Consider the following 14,673-nt stretch of genomic DNA (forward strand, 5'->3'; position numbering starts at 1 on the left):
ACTTAAGTTTGAGACAACAGAAAAATAGTTTGAAGGTTCGGATGGGAACAGAGAGAGGAAAATGATTTAAGAATGACAGGAGAGATGACTTGGAAGAGAGATGGAGAGGGAGAGAATACGCTGAGAGAGTGTTTGTAGGGGCCAGACCTCTGAGATCTTCAGCTTTCTTCCTGTAACCCCAGGTGAAATGGAGCCAGAGTTTGTTGACTTTCAAGCATGGTGCAAAGCCTATTTGTTTATCCAAGACTTTTTTTCAGAGAGACAGGGCATATGTCACAAATGATGTTGGATGGTCTTGTTTCATAGCCTTCAGGCTATTGGTGGGAACTTTGTAATAGGAACAGTGTAGTTTTGGAGTTAGAGTTTAAACATTCAATACAATTATATTTATGAGCGCTGCTGAAGGAAATTTGTTTTTTGGGGTTTTTTTTTGCAAAAATGAAAAATGCGAGTTTCCTTATCACCAAACAGCTCCTGGAGTCTGATCCAGCTCCCATTGAAACAAATAGGAGTCTATTGATTTCAATGAAAGTTGGATCAGGCCCTTGTTGAGAAATTGTAAAGATTGTTCTGAACGATTCAGTGACTTACCCGTATCACAAGGACACTTGCAGAAGCATGTCAGTTGGATTTAAACACCTACGTAAGTGTTATCCTAGATAGGAATCCTTTTTTGAACCAGAGCTATGGAGTGGTGGTTGGGGTAATTGAACTCCCCTAATTTCATGTATATTTTAGTCTCCTGTTTCTTCATTCAGGCTCTTTTGTTAAATAAAAAGCTCTTCCATCACTGTGCTGACGCCTCTGGCATTCTACAGTTATTGTGGAGATGTGTGCCTCAGCTATCACGGAGCCCTTAGAGGTACTGCAGTTGTCACAAATTACTGTAGCTGTATAGTTGTGTACAATTAATTTCAAAATGAAATTGGTCAAAACCAATTTAAATCAAATTTGATTTTTTTTTAGAAGTGTGGCCAGGTTAACTGTGTGTGAGGAAACTGCAGCCCAGGGTAATTTTTCATGCTATGTTATAATACTGAAAATCATGATTTACAGCAGTGGTTCTCAACCTTTTTGGGCTCAGGACCCATTTGTAAATGTCTAGGGCCTGTCATGATCAGTAAATAGTCTGGGGGTGGAGGCCCTGGGGTGGTTTCAGTCAGACTCTCCCCCACTCCCCTCTGAGGTTGGGTCCTGCCTGGCACTCACCCCACAGTGGCAGTTCCTGCAGCTCCTGTGCTGTGGGGCTGGCTGGGCTTGGCTCTCTGCTCTGGCCGTTGCAACCTCTGGGGCTGCAGCACCACTCAGGTTGGCCCTGGCCCTCCTGACTGGACCAAATTTGTGTGAGTGGAGTTGTAACCTGGCTCTTGGGGTTGCAATGCCACTCACTCTAATTTGGCCTACCCAGAGTCCCATCATCATGACGGCTGGGCTAAACCTGAGTGGTGCTGGGACCCCAGAGACTGCAATGCCTGAAGCAGGGAGTTGAGCCCCGCCAGCCTTATGGGACTGGAGTGCACCCCACCACTGGCATGTCCCCGCATAGCTGGGCATGGTGTTGCAGGTTCTTTCTCCATCTGGCATCCTCCAGCAGTCTCTTTTCCTGTAAGAGAGACAATGTGGGTGAGGTAATATCCTTTATGGACCAACTTCCATTAGTGAGAGAGACAAGTTTTTGAGCTGCACAGAGCTCTTCTTCAGGTCTGGGAAAAGTACTCCAACCTGAAGAAGAGCTCTGGGTGGCTTGAAAGCTTGTCTTTCTCAACAAAAGAAGTTGGTCCAATAAAAAATATCACCTCACCCTCCTTGTCTCTCTAATATTCTGGGACCAACATGGCTACAACTACACTCTTTCCTGTAACTGAGCTCTCTAGCCCGGTCATCTTTATATCCATCCCATTGTCCTTACAAAAATGTCTTTGGCCCTACTGCTAAGCCAAATGCTCCTCATGCCCTTAGTCTCAGGGTTCTCTGTCATCCTTGTTCTCTTCTCCTGCCTCATGGCACTTTACCAGTGGCTGGGAGAAGAACCCTGGTCAAGAAGATTTTCTGAGTTCAAGCCCAGGAACCCTATAACCAGCACTCAGGGTCTGATCTGCATAACTCCTTGCTGCTATCTCCCTGGACTGCTTTCAATCTAGTCTTTCTTAGGCCTCCTCCCCCACAATGTTTCTAGCTTCACCCTTCTTTTAGGGGTGGGACTCACAGGACCCTCCCGTGGAATCACCCAGCAAACTCCAAAACATAAACATAAACATAAACTCACTTCTGCCCTCCTTGGTCTTGTCTTTACATCCATCTTTGCTTTCCCCTGCTCTGTTCCCCAACTGAGTGCATCCCAGATATGACATGACCTGATGGTAATGTAGTTTACACAGGGTTATTAGAGATGCATTATGGTTTCTCGTTGACTTGCAGGAAGATTTCTTCTCAATATGTAATAAATCAATAAACTGGGATTTTTCAGTTACTACTCATGCTAATCTTTAGAAAGCTTTTAAGATATGGAAAAATAGGGAACCCCATCCACAGTTTAGTTTTGCAGTAATATTAATCTAAAATTAATAATGAAATAATATCAAAAACCCAGCATAAATATGCAAAAGAGAAGAAATTCATAGTTACCTTTCTAATCTTCAATGGAAGGCGCATACACAGCAGAAAACTGAGGGGTAGCTGTGGGAACAACTGGCAGCAGTTGGTCACCCTAATTCTGCATGTTCTAGAAATTTGTATTGACACCATTGCATAGGTCTTCCATGACTGACAAAACAGACAGCTGATAGAAGTATCATGAGTATGGTCATGAGCATGGTTTAATGTATATGTGCACATGTGCAACTGTTTGGACTAAGGCAGGAGCCTATTAACACTGCTTCACTGCCTCTATGGCATTCCAGTTCATGGAAAGTGGTGTAGGCCATCTTCCTCACATTAGCCAGAACTCCATAATATCTAGTTGCAGTCCTGGAAGAGAAAGAGACTCCTGTTAGGTGTAGTGTAGTGTAGTGCTATTAGGATATCATTGGTTTTGAAGGCATAGATTTACTTTTGTACACACTTCAGGTGAAATCACAGCTCTAAGCACAAGTAAATGAGCTAAGTGCAGGGAACTCCATGGAAGTTTAGGGAAATAGACTTCACCTTTCTCCACCTGGGAGCAGGCTACATGCCATTCTGTGCACTAGAATAGCAGCCACTGCTTCCCCACTCTTGTTACAGCATCTTGTTGGGCTGCTGGATTTGAAGAATCCATGGATTGACTTCCCCCTTCCTGGCTCACAGAGCATATGGAGGCCTCTCTGCTCTATATATCCGTGGGGCTTAAGTAGCATGGAGATCATAGCACAGGCCCTGCACGCTAGTCATTTCCCCCCTCTGTGAATATAATGTAAGCACTGAACCAGTGCAGTAAGGATAATATGGTGAAGCTGCAGCATTAACACCTCTTTTTCCTAGATCAACAAAGAAAACTCTTGTTTACAGAACTACGGTACTTCTTATTAAGTGTTGCCAAAGTGATTTGATTGCCCATGAGAGGAGAGTTGCTTATTCTCCTTAAATATGGCTAACTCATTTTGCTCAAGAACTGCCTTGAAGTTACTAAAATAGACTTCATTTCAATCTGTATTTGTGGAATAAACTTCAGAAATAAGAAGCAGTTTTTAATTGAGAGAGAATTTTCAAGTAGTTTATTTTTTGCTCTGTAAACATTTCTCATTTTGATGTGTTTCTTAGGGCTACTTATGTGTGCTGTAGTGATAGTCCATTGGCATTTCAAAACCTCTTGCTATCTCAAAATCTAAAGCACAGTGAGGTCGAGGCTTTTTTTGTTTTTTTCTTTAAATAGAAAAAAGAACAACTTTTGAAGTGAGGTGTTAAACTTGAGCTATTTTAAAAGGTTAGGATCAGTTCCTCGTCTGACGTAAATCAGAGTAGCTCCTTTGCAGTCAATGGAGCTATGCTGATTTACACCAGTTCAGGATCTAGCCCAGGGACAGGGCTGGCTCCAGACCCCAGCGCGCCAAGTGTGCGCTTGGGGCGGCGTCCCACGGGAGGGTGGCAGGCGGCTCCGGTGGACCTCCCACAGGCATGCCTGTGGAGGGTCCGCTGGTCCCGCGGCTCCGGTGGACCTCCTGCAGACGTGCCTGCGGAGGGTCCGCTGGTCCCGAGGCATGGCTGTGTGAGGTCCACCGGAGCCGTGGGACCAGCGACCTCCAGAGCGCCCCCCCTCGGCGTGCCACCCTGCTTGGGGCGGCGCAAATCCTAGAGCCGCCCCTGCCCAGGGATCGGCAACCTTCGGCACGCAGCCCATCAGGGAAATTCGCTGGTGCCTGGAATGGTTTGTTTACCTGCAGCGTCCGCAGGTTTGGCCGATCGCAGCTCCCACTGGCGGCGGTTCGCCGTTCTAGGCCAATAGGGGCTGGGGGAAATGGCGGCCAGTACATCCCTCAGCCCACGCCGCTTCCCACATCCCCTATTGGCCTAGAATGGTGAACCGCCTCCAGTGGGAGCCGCGATAGGCCGAACATGCGGACGCTGCAGGTAAACAAACTGTTTCGGCCTGCCAGCGGATTTCCCTGATGGGCCGCGTGCTGAAGGTTGCCAGTCCCTGATCTAGCCTAACAAGCTAATGTCATTGGAGAAGGTATGTAATCACATCTCTGGAACAATGAACTCACAGAGGTCTTTAAATAGTTAAGAAATCGACAACTGTGTGCTAAACTAGTGTACTAGACTATATATTCTCCCTGTAGTTTTTAAGTGTAAGTTTATTTTCTAAATCATAACTGATCTGACAACCCAGCAGTACAAAGCATATTTATATTTATCCTCTTCCTCTTTGCAGCCTTTACAAGCCCTCATAGGAATGTGTTTCCAGTCCTCCCTAATGAATATCCATTGTCATTGCAGGTGGTATTTACTGGCCATTTCTTCTTCCTTCCATGATAACACCAGTCATGACAAGATAAACAATGCATCTTTTCTTAACGGTTGAAATATACACATATGCAAGGCAACAAAACCAGTAATCACTAATTAAAAAATAAGAGATTTTTGGCAGATGTAAGTGGTATAAATAAAAGATGTCTGCTATGGATGAGCAATTATATTCCAGAGTTTTGAATAGACAGCATATTTGTAATTCATTGCCATTTAAAATACATGTAGCCTATATTTAATGCTTGCTCCAATATGCTCTTGCAAATTAGGTGTTCAACCAGTTCAACATTGTTGCAGCATTGAATCATTTATGTAACACAGCAGCATTCCTGGAATGACATTATTAAAAACAAACTATTTGTGTGTTGTGTTAGGAAGTGTTTAAGTGCTAGGTACCACAGAACAGTGCTCTACCTTCAATAATTTCATACCAGATGAATCTCCAAAACAGACAGCCAGATAGTCAGTAAAATGGCCTACATTTATTTTAATTTAACTGTTATTTTATCATTGTAATTGTAACTATTTTTTTAACCTAGAGAATCTTTATTTTCTTGCAGCTAGTTTGTCAGTGTGTGTGAACTGATGTCCTCAATGACCTGGTTCTTTGTTAGGAGTGTTGTGGTGTATTTCATAGAATCATAGAATATCAGGGATGGAAGGGACCTCAGGAGGTCATCTAGTCCAACCCCCTGCTCAAAGCAGGACCAACCTCAACTAAATCAAAACTGTTTGAAAGTGTGTTAAAATTATAGACTGTCATTTTAAATTTCAGTTTTTTTGTTTTTTCTAATCCTGTTTGCAGGCTAGGGGGCTCTGTAGGGAAGTGTGTGATCTGGACCTAGCAACAGTCAGTTAAGTTTGCAGCCAGCCAGCCTGCCTAGAGTAAGGTGGAATGAGTTTTTCCTCACTGCTTTATGGAGAAGCTTATTTTGTCTCCCTCTGTTTTGGGTAGGGTTGCCAGGCATCCAGTTTTCGATCGGAACGCCCAGTCGAAAAGGGATCCTGGCGGCTCTGGTCAGCACTGCTGACTGGGCTGTTATAAGTCTGGTTGGCGTTGCAGCGGGGCTAAGGCAGGCTCCCTGCCTGCCCTGGCTCTGCACATCTCCTGGAAGTGGCCGGCATATCCCTGCAGCCCCTAGGTGGGAGGCAATCAGGGAAGCTTCGTGCGCAGCCCCTGCCCCCCGTGCCAGCTCCACAGCTCCCATTGGCCGAGAACCGTGGCCAGTGGGAGCCATGGAGGCAGTGCGTGCGGGCCCAGGCAGCATGCAGAGCCCCCTGACCCCTCCGTCTAGGGGCCACAGGAACATGGTGGCTGCTTCCAAGCCTGTTGTAGCCCTGCTGTGCTGCCAACCAGGAGCTGCCTGAGGTAAGCACTGGCCAGCTGGAGCCCATGCCTTGATCCTCCTCCTACACCTCAACCCCCTGCTCCAGGTCAGAACCCCCTCCCGCGCTCCAACCCCCAGCCCCAGGTTGGACCCCCCTCTCACACCTCAACCCCCTACCCCAGACCTGTACCCCAACTCCCACTCAGAGCCCGCACCCCTGCCCCAGCCATGAGCCCCCTCCTGCACCCCAAACCCTTCATCCCCAGCCCAGAGCCCTTACCCCTTCCATGCCCCAGCCCAGACCCCCTCCTACACACTGAACTCCTCATTTCTGGCCCCATTCCAGAGCCTGCACCCTCTCTCACACCCCAACTACCTGCCTCAGCCCAGAGAAAGTGAGTGAGGGTGGGGGAGAGCGAGCAATGGTGGGAGGGGGGATGGAATGAGTGGGGGTGGGGCCTCTGAGAAGGGGTGGGGTGGGGCACAGTGTTCAGTTTTGTGTGACTAGAAAGTTGGCAACCCTAGCTTTGGGGCTCATGTGTGTTATCATTGTGAAGTCTAAGAAATAAAGTACTGTTATGCTGCAACCTTCCAGCAAGTGTATTGTATGTTTATATTTAATTTCTCTGTTTGTATGCTGTGCTGTGAAACTTAACAGGTGCAGTAAATATCCAATACAGATACAATATCATTATTATTTGTATTACGGTAGTGATTGGTAGCCCCACTCAGATATCAGGGCTCTTTTGTGGTAGGCAGTGTATCAACAAATAACAAAGAAGTCCCTGCCCCAGAGCTCCCACAATCTGCATGTCAGACAGGACTCAGCACCAGGTGGAGGATGCAGGCAACAGAGTCAGAATGGATTAGGAGGGTAAAATAACCACTTATCTAACTAATGCCATACAGGTTGGATTTGTAGGTATTGCAGCAGAAATAAGTTTTGAGGTGGGAATTAAAGAGGCTAAGATGGCAGCTTGATATATGTTGTTATTGCAATACATATTATTTTATGTGTAGGCATTTGGCAAACTGGGGCTTACATTCAACTTCCTGAAAGTACACATAGGTAAGAGGAAAACATTCTACACATGAAACACATGCACAATATACGAACTGCTCTAGATGAGAGCTTTTGGTCATTTTATAACATGTATTAATATACTTCCATTTAACGTGTGTTAATTAACATGATTATTATACATGCCAATGTAGACACTTCAGAAACATTTGTTCCTGGAAACTTACATTTTTTCCCAGTTGTGGTTTATCCCTGTAATACTCATCCTGTCTACTAGAAGGGGGCACAGTTAGGATACCTCTATGCCACACCAACCTTAAGCTTTGTTTTTTGGCTCCTTGTGGTCATTACCCACCAATAGAATTTATAATAGCCCCCAGACTGTTCTAAAACAACATCTAGTGGAAAAAATGCAGAAAGCAACACTAGGTTCAGTATAGTGCAGAGGTCGGCAACCTTTCAGAAGTGGTGCGCTGAATCTTCATTTATTCACTGTAATTTAAGGTTTTCCTTCACACCCACCTTGAGCTGTATGTGTTTCTAGAGCTCTAGAGAATCTGGCCTATTATTTAATGGAGGGCGTGTCTCCATGATTCTGCAATGTACACTACGGGGGTGTGAGTTGCAGTGTGCACTATAGTATTGTGCAGTAACTGCCCTATTTAGGTACCTAGTTAGTTTTAACATCGTCCCATTTCTGTTAACGGTAACTAGATACATTTTAATTTGCATTTGCAGAGTCTACACAGGGCAGTTGCAGTGTAATGCCTTAGTCCGTGCTGGAACTCATACCCCCATAGTCTGCACTGCAGTGCTATGTAGGCAACATTAGATATTAATACATTTTTTCTAAGATACATCCTGCTACATTAGACGTGTGGCTATCCCCTGGATTTATGGGCATTTTGCCTTTAATTTCCCAAGAAATGTGTTCAAGTATCCAGTATTGTCGCTAAACTTATTTAGTAAGTAGACTGCATATAATATAAACGAACGCATCAACAGTACTACACAGTGCCTTGAGAGGATTTAGACACTTTTCTTTCTTCTTGAGTTCCTCTGCCAGAAGACACAATTGATTAATTGTGGCTGGATTAATGACATACTACTAATAACTTGCACTGTTTTCAAGTTGCTGTAAGCCAAAATCCCCGATTTTAAATGGCACAATTAGTACCTATACAGTAGTTGAGAAAATCTCTTAACTTTGAGATAATTCATTGCAACTTGTAGCTGAATAAATGCAACCACCATAAATTGGGCTCAGTTATTGCTTACGATGAATTGTGCCTTGTTTATATATATATTTTACCAAAAATATTTTATCATTAGTTTGGTGGGGGAGAGAGGAGGTATAGTGAAGTAACAAGCTGATTATTCCTACCATACACTATTTTTATTTTGTGTCAGCCTTTTAATCTTACTTTATAATTAATCTTACTTTGACATATTTGACATATTCATGCAATTACAAAGTAAGATTAAAAGGCTGACACAAAATAAAAATAGTGTATGGCAGGAAATTCAGTCACATAGCTTGTCCTCTGCTGAGGTCCCTTTGTGCTGCTGGAATGGAGCTAAAGCAGCCTTGTGCGACTGTTGAGAATCCCCTTAGCATAGGTGGCTCAACACTACATTTGCTCAGTAGTTAGTATTCAACAGTTTTGAATCCAAACTTTTTAATCCAACCAGCTTCGCTGCTTGCTAACTCTGCAAGTGTTGTCTAATGCTGTGGAGCAATAGCAGTTTCCCTTTCTAGGTCCAAGCATGGATTTAAGTGCTTTGTTGAATGAGGTCCCTAGATTGCAGACATAGTGCTTCTTCGGTGATCCAGACTCAATATGCTTGACCTTGTTCAGTTACTGTTTCACCCAAGCTAATGACAGTTCTGAGGAAAGCAGGTATGTACGTGTAGGGAAAACAAATTAAAGACTGTAGAGCCTGATTCAAAGCCCACTGAAGTCAACAAGAGTCTTCCCATTAGCCTTAGTGGGTTTTGGATCCAGCCCATACTAAGCAGCAGTGTAAAATGCCTTTGCAGCCAAATCCTGGTAGCTTTCAGTGGAAATACTTATGTGAGAGAGGCCAGTGGGATTTGGTCTTTGATCTTATATACAGCAAAAGGTTTGCCTAAAGCACTGGTAATTCTCAACATGGAAGCATTTAGCTACTGATTTCTCTATAGATGTCTGACCCAGATGACTTTTTAATACTTTGTTCACAGAGTGAAAAATACTTTTCAAATGTGTTTCTTTATCATTTGATCACATACAATCTTTAATTAGTCTCCATACTAAATCTAAACTTTTTAATTGCCTTACTTAGACTTCAGTGTTTCTTTGACAAGCATCTTCATTTATTTTTTAACCACCCCCCACTTTCTAAAATGTCACAAGGCTGGTTTCTGATGCAATTCCTGCTAGTAGGATGTTGAACTTAATTAGATTGTGATCACTACTACCTGTTGGTTGCATTCTTGTTAATTTTGAAACTAACTCCTGTGTGTTGCCTAGCCCTAAGGGTTTGTCTCTATAGAGACGTTGCATTGTTTTAACTAAAGGTGTGATATTAAACCAGTTTAGTTAAATCCAAGCAATTTCTGTATGTAGGCCAGGCCTAAACTGAGAATAGCCTCTGCTCTTTTTTGCTCTACAACTAGATGTGCCAAGAAGCACTCATTTAAGGTATGAAATTGCTTCTCTACAATTCATTGTACTTGTCAATTTATATGTAGGTAGCTTGCTCTGTATGTTTGAGAACAAGCTAACTGAACATTCTTGTAGGATAATTTGACCAAAGTAAGACACTAAGGTTAAGTAAACAATGTTGAATCCATTTTGTTTGCAGGTGAGTACTGAGGCAGTATTTAAAAGCCGTAATTGTAATTTCAGAATGTTGTTTATGGGGATCTGTTAAGGGTAGCCTGCTGTCAATTCAAATTACTACAAACTGATTTCACAAGCTTTTTATTACAGCCTGCACTATGCCTACCAATGGGAGCACTGCAGAAAAAATACAAGCCACAAACTGTTTTATTTTTACTGTTTTTAAATGGATTGCTAAAATTTTTAAAAATCCTAGTTTTTAGTTAATTAATATTTTACCCACAGTGTGCTGTTTAGTCACCAGCCTTATATTTTTTGTCCAGATAATAAGCCATAACGTACATGCTCACATAATTTATTAATAAAAATAATTGATAATACTTCATTTTTAATGCCTTGTCATTAAATTTTTGCATTCCGTGGAGTGTGAATCATGTAACAGTTTAATGGATTATAACAAATGTATATCATTTCTGTATAGTCTACTTCTCTAAAATTGTATTGTAATGTACCATTTATTAATGCATGGAAATCAAGGGCAATAGCTGACAATTAATGGATAATTATTACCAGTACAGTTCTAATTCTGTTGGTACTTCCTTGTATTAACTTAATCATTAGTATTAATCGTTAAATTACCCACAAAGGCAGGTTAATAGAGTAACCTTTTATTTTTATTATTGTGATTTGTTTTAGTCATTTTCTGCTGGGATTCTTTCCTCTATTTCTACCTATGAAAAAAAATGACGCAGAGGCTTGAGTTAATAATTGCTCTAAAAATATTCTGATCCCTGTTCCTCAAAGCTATAATAGTAAATATTATTTATTATTATTATTATTTCTTTATGTTCACATGTAGAGACCCAACACTTTGCTTGTGTGTTGCCTGTCTATCACTGTTTGTTTGTCTTGCCCATTTAGGGCCTCATTCAAATCCCATGTAAGGTAATGGAAGTCTTTCAATAGATTTCAATGGTGTTTGGTATTGAGACTATAAGGTTTCCAGTGCAGAAACCATCTAATAATCTGTGTTTGCACACTGGGCTACAATCCATTGAGATCTCTTAAACTAAGCCTAATTACTATGTGATAGGAATCCTTCTAGGAACCTCCTTTCTTCCTTAGCAACTCTTTGCTAGGAGAAGCCTCTCTTTTGTTTGCTAGGAAACTGCTAGTATTAAAGATTCTGGGATGCTTTCAGGCCTTTTAGTTACTAAGTTGATAACAGCAAGTCTGTTTCCTGACCTTATGTAATTTTAGACAGGGCCTAAACAGGCCTATATGAAAATTATTTTCAACCTCTAGGCTGGGAAATTTTAAAATGATGATGATAAACTCTGGAGTGATGCCTCGCTTTTGTGGGTACTATCTATTACTTATTACCCACAACTCTTATTTTTTTTACCCCGAAGCATGTCTGGTTACTGGTTTTAACAGAAATGACTATATGAACTGTAGTCCCTCTTCCAATCGCTCTCTTGTGACCTCCAGTAAAATAGGATTGAACCTATCAGGTCTTCAAAGGTGAAAGATTTGGTTCAGATAAACACTCCTCAGTTTGGGCTGCTAGCTGAATGTTATCTCTTTGGGCTATGAAACTGGGCTGGAAATCTGGTTAGAATATGCTTTCTTGTGCAATCTCCAGCCCTTCCGCCTAGAAACCAGAAATGCAGTGATATGCAATCTTGAAAACAGTAGGGAAAAAGAGAACAACCTTTTTGGTTAACCTCAAAATTGGTTGGGTCATGTTCTGGGTGGAAAGACTGTGCTTGAAATGGAGAAGTTGGGTTGCAGAAGTTTATGCCATGTCTGCATTTCGCACTGCTGATAGTTGGGAAAGTTGTTGATTCAGATCACCATGCTTGCAGGTTCGTGGGGGTAATGCCATAACTCTTTGTTCAGTTTGATCACTGGCACTTTGGGAAGCAAGCAGATTTATTTTATGTGATGCAGTTTCTCCATTTCTACTCATAACAGAGTTTGTTGGTATCCCTGCACACTTTTTAATAACAGGGCATTATCATTTTAATAATAGGTAGGAAATATTGTACACTTAGAGTAAATACAGTTTTCGCTTTTATCAGCAGTTTATCACTTAATCTGCATCAGTTTACCATATGTTAGTAGGCTGAGGGGAGTGGAATACAAAGAGACTGTAAGAGCTTTTACAGTTTCTTTTCATACATCTAAGGATAAAATATTGCTCTTTAAAATTTTTGAATTTAGCATGAAGATCCCAGCAAATCTTTAACATCACAATGTGCATCAGATATAATTTCTGTTCTGTAGCAGCAAGTTGGAAGGCATTTTCTAAGGAATTAAGATATGATCCAACGAAGTGGGTATTCACCCACAAAAGCTCATGCTCCAAAACGTCTGTTAGTCTATAAGGTGCCACAAGACTCTTTGCTAAGATATGATTATGACATTTCCTCTTATTTGTTGTTTTTTATGTATTTTTGGGTACACTTATGCCCACTGACATCACAGCTGAAAAACAAAAAGAAATCATTAGAATAGTTGTGGAGAAATTCACAGTGCAAGAAGCTAGTGTTGTTTTTTCTTGGGCTCTTTCTCCTTTTAAAAGCAGCACAATATAGAGGATGATGATAATTCTTTGCTCTTCTACAGATCCTATTATTTAAAGTGTTTAACAAACACTAGGGTGACCAAACAGCAAGTGTGAAAAATTGGGACAGTGGGTGGGGGGGTAATAGGATCCTATATAAGAAAAAGACCCAAAAATCGGGACTGTCACTATAAAATCGGGACATCTGGTCACCCTAACAAACACTAACATGTCTGTGTCACAGTCCAGGGCAACTTCCCCTGTGTTTCCTTTAAGTGGTCCAGCAGGGGCAGGCACTCTCAGGCTTTCAGCTCCCCAGCTGTTGCCTTTCTTGAGTAGAGACCTAGGCCTCACTCCCTTCTGACCGGGGTATTTCCAGACCGTACAGTTCCTTGCCTTCAATGTGTTATTCCCAGCAGAGAGTGGCTGCCCAGCACACCTTCTTGCTTCCTCTTCAGAGATTGGGGGGGGCTTGTCTACACTACTGAACTTACAGCAGCACAGCTATACCAATGCATCTGCGCTGCTGTAAGATCTCTCTTGTAGCCACTCTATGCAGACAGGAGAAAGCTCTCTCACTGACACAATAAAACCACCTCCACCAGTGGCAGTAGCTATGTAGGCGGGAGAAGCTCTCCCGCCGACACATAGCGCTGTCTACACCCACACTTCTGTCGGTGTAACTTATGTCACTCGGGGGTATGTGTTTTTTCACACCCCAGAGTGACATAAGTTATACCGACAAAAGTGGTAGTGTAGACAAGCCCTAACAGAGTGATTGTCAACAGGTATAAGTTATCCACACAGCACTTTTTGTGCAAGGCTACTTCATCTTAAGGTAAAAGCACTGAAGACAAAACCTATTTAAAGCAATGAATAAAAGAACCTGCATACGTGCTACGAAACTTACCAGACAGCATCCCAACTCTAACGTGGGCTCTGGCAGGAGCAGTCCTTCAGCACCCACCCACGGGCTTTCCTTTGTGGTCACAGGTTCATCACAGGTTTGGCTTAGAACAAGCACACTCATAACATGTTTAGTCCATTCTTTATACAGTTCAGGGATTGATCTGGAGTTTCTTGGAGCAGGTAATTAGTAGACAATGGGTTTTTTCTCTCCAGGGCATAGCTTCAAAAGGGTGAATTTAAAGGGGCCATTTGCATTTCCCTCACTCCCAAGGTATTTCCTTTACATGCATTGTCCCTAAAAAGTCCATTGACGTTCCTAACATTTACAAAAAGAACAGGAGTACTTGTGGCACCTTAGAGACTAACAAATTTATTTGAGCATAAGCTAAATTTGTTAGTCTCTAAGGTGCCACAAGTACTCCTGTTCTTTTTTGCGGATACAGACTAACACGGCTGCTACTCTGAAACCTAACATTTACATTGGTCAAGTCCCTAGAAAAGTTGCATACAATCCTACAATAACACACAAACAATTACATGTTCAGTGCAATGGATCCCAGAGGCACCAAACCCAATTCAACATGGTTTATCTTAATTCTATAAAGTTTTATCTTAATTCCATAAGGTTTGTTCAGAAAATAGCAGGATACTGTCAGTCTTTTCACAGTCAGCAACTAGTGAAAGGGAGCTATATCTCAAATGGAATACTGAGCTGTTCAGTAGTCCATTACAAGACTACACAACGTGTTAGGACCAGAGGTGAAAAATACTGTATCCAAACCATGAAGGAAATGTAGATAGTATTTTAATTATATTAAGTTTGAATTTCACTACAACATCCCCCCACCCCACACACATTAATGATATTTGAAAATGTCCATGAAAATTGTTTTTGCAGACTATTGGGTTTTTGATAAAATGAAATTTTTTTTTGGCTAAAAGTGTTTGTTTCTGAGAAAATTTAGACATTTTGATGAAAAACCAAACCCCCCAAACCCCAGAAGTTTTCAGTTTTTGGCTGCAAATTTTTGGCCAAACCCACAAACTTTTCAGTTCAGGAATGTTGACATGTTTTGA

The 14,673-nt window shown here is 42.0% G+C and overlaps 1 protein-coding gene across 1 annotated transcript in view; it reads left to right on the plus strand.

Moving 5' to 3' along the window:
- Window positions 1-14,673, plus strand: part of JAKMIP3 (Janus kinase and microtubule interacting protein 3) — a 130,302-nt gene that overhangs the window by 45,837 nt on the left and 69,792 nt on the right. The gene's annotated exons all lie outside the window — the stretch shown is intronic.

This window comes from Mauremys reevesii, linkage group 7, assembly GCF_016161935.1.
Source record: "Mauremys reevesii isolate NIE-2019 linkage group 7, ASM1616193v1, whole genome shotgun sequence".
NCBI lineage: Eukaryota > Metazoa > Chordata > Testudines > Geoemydidae > Mauremys > Mauremys reevesii.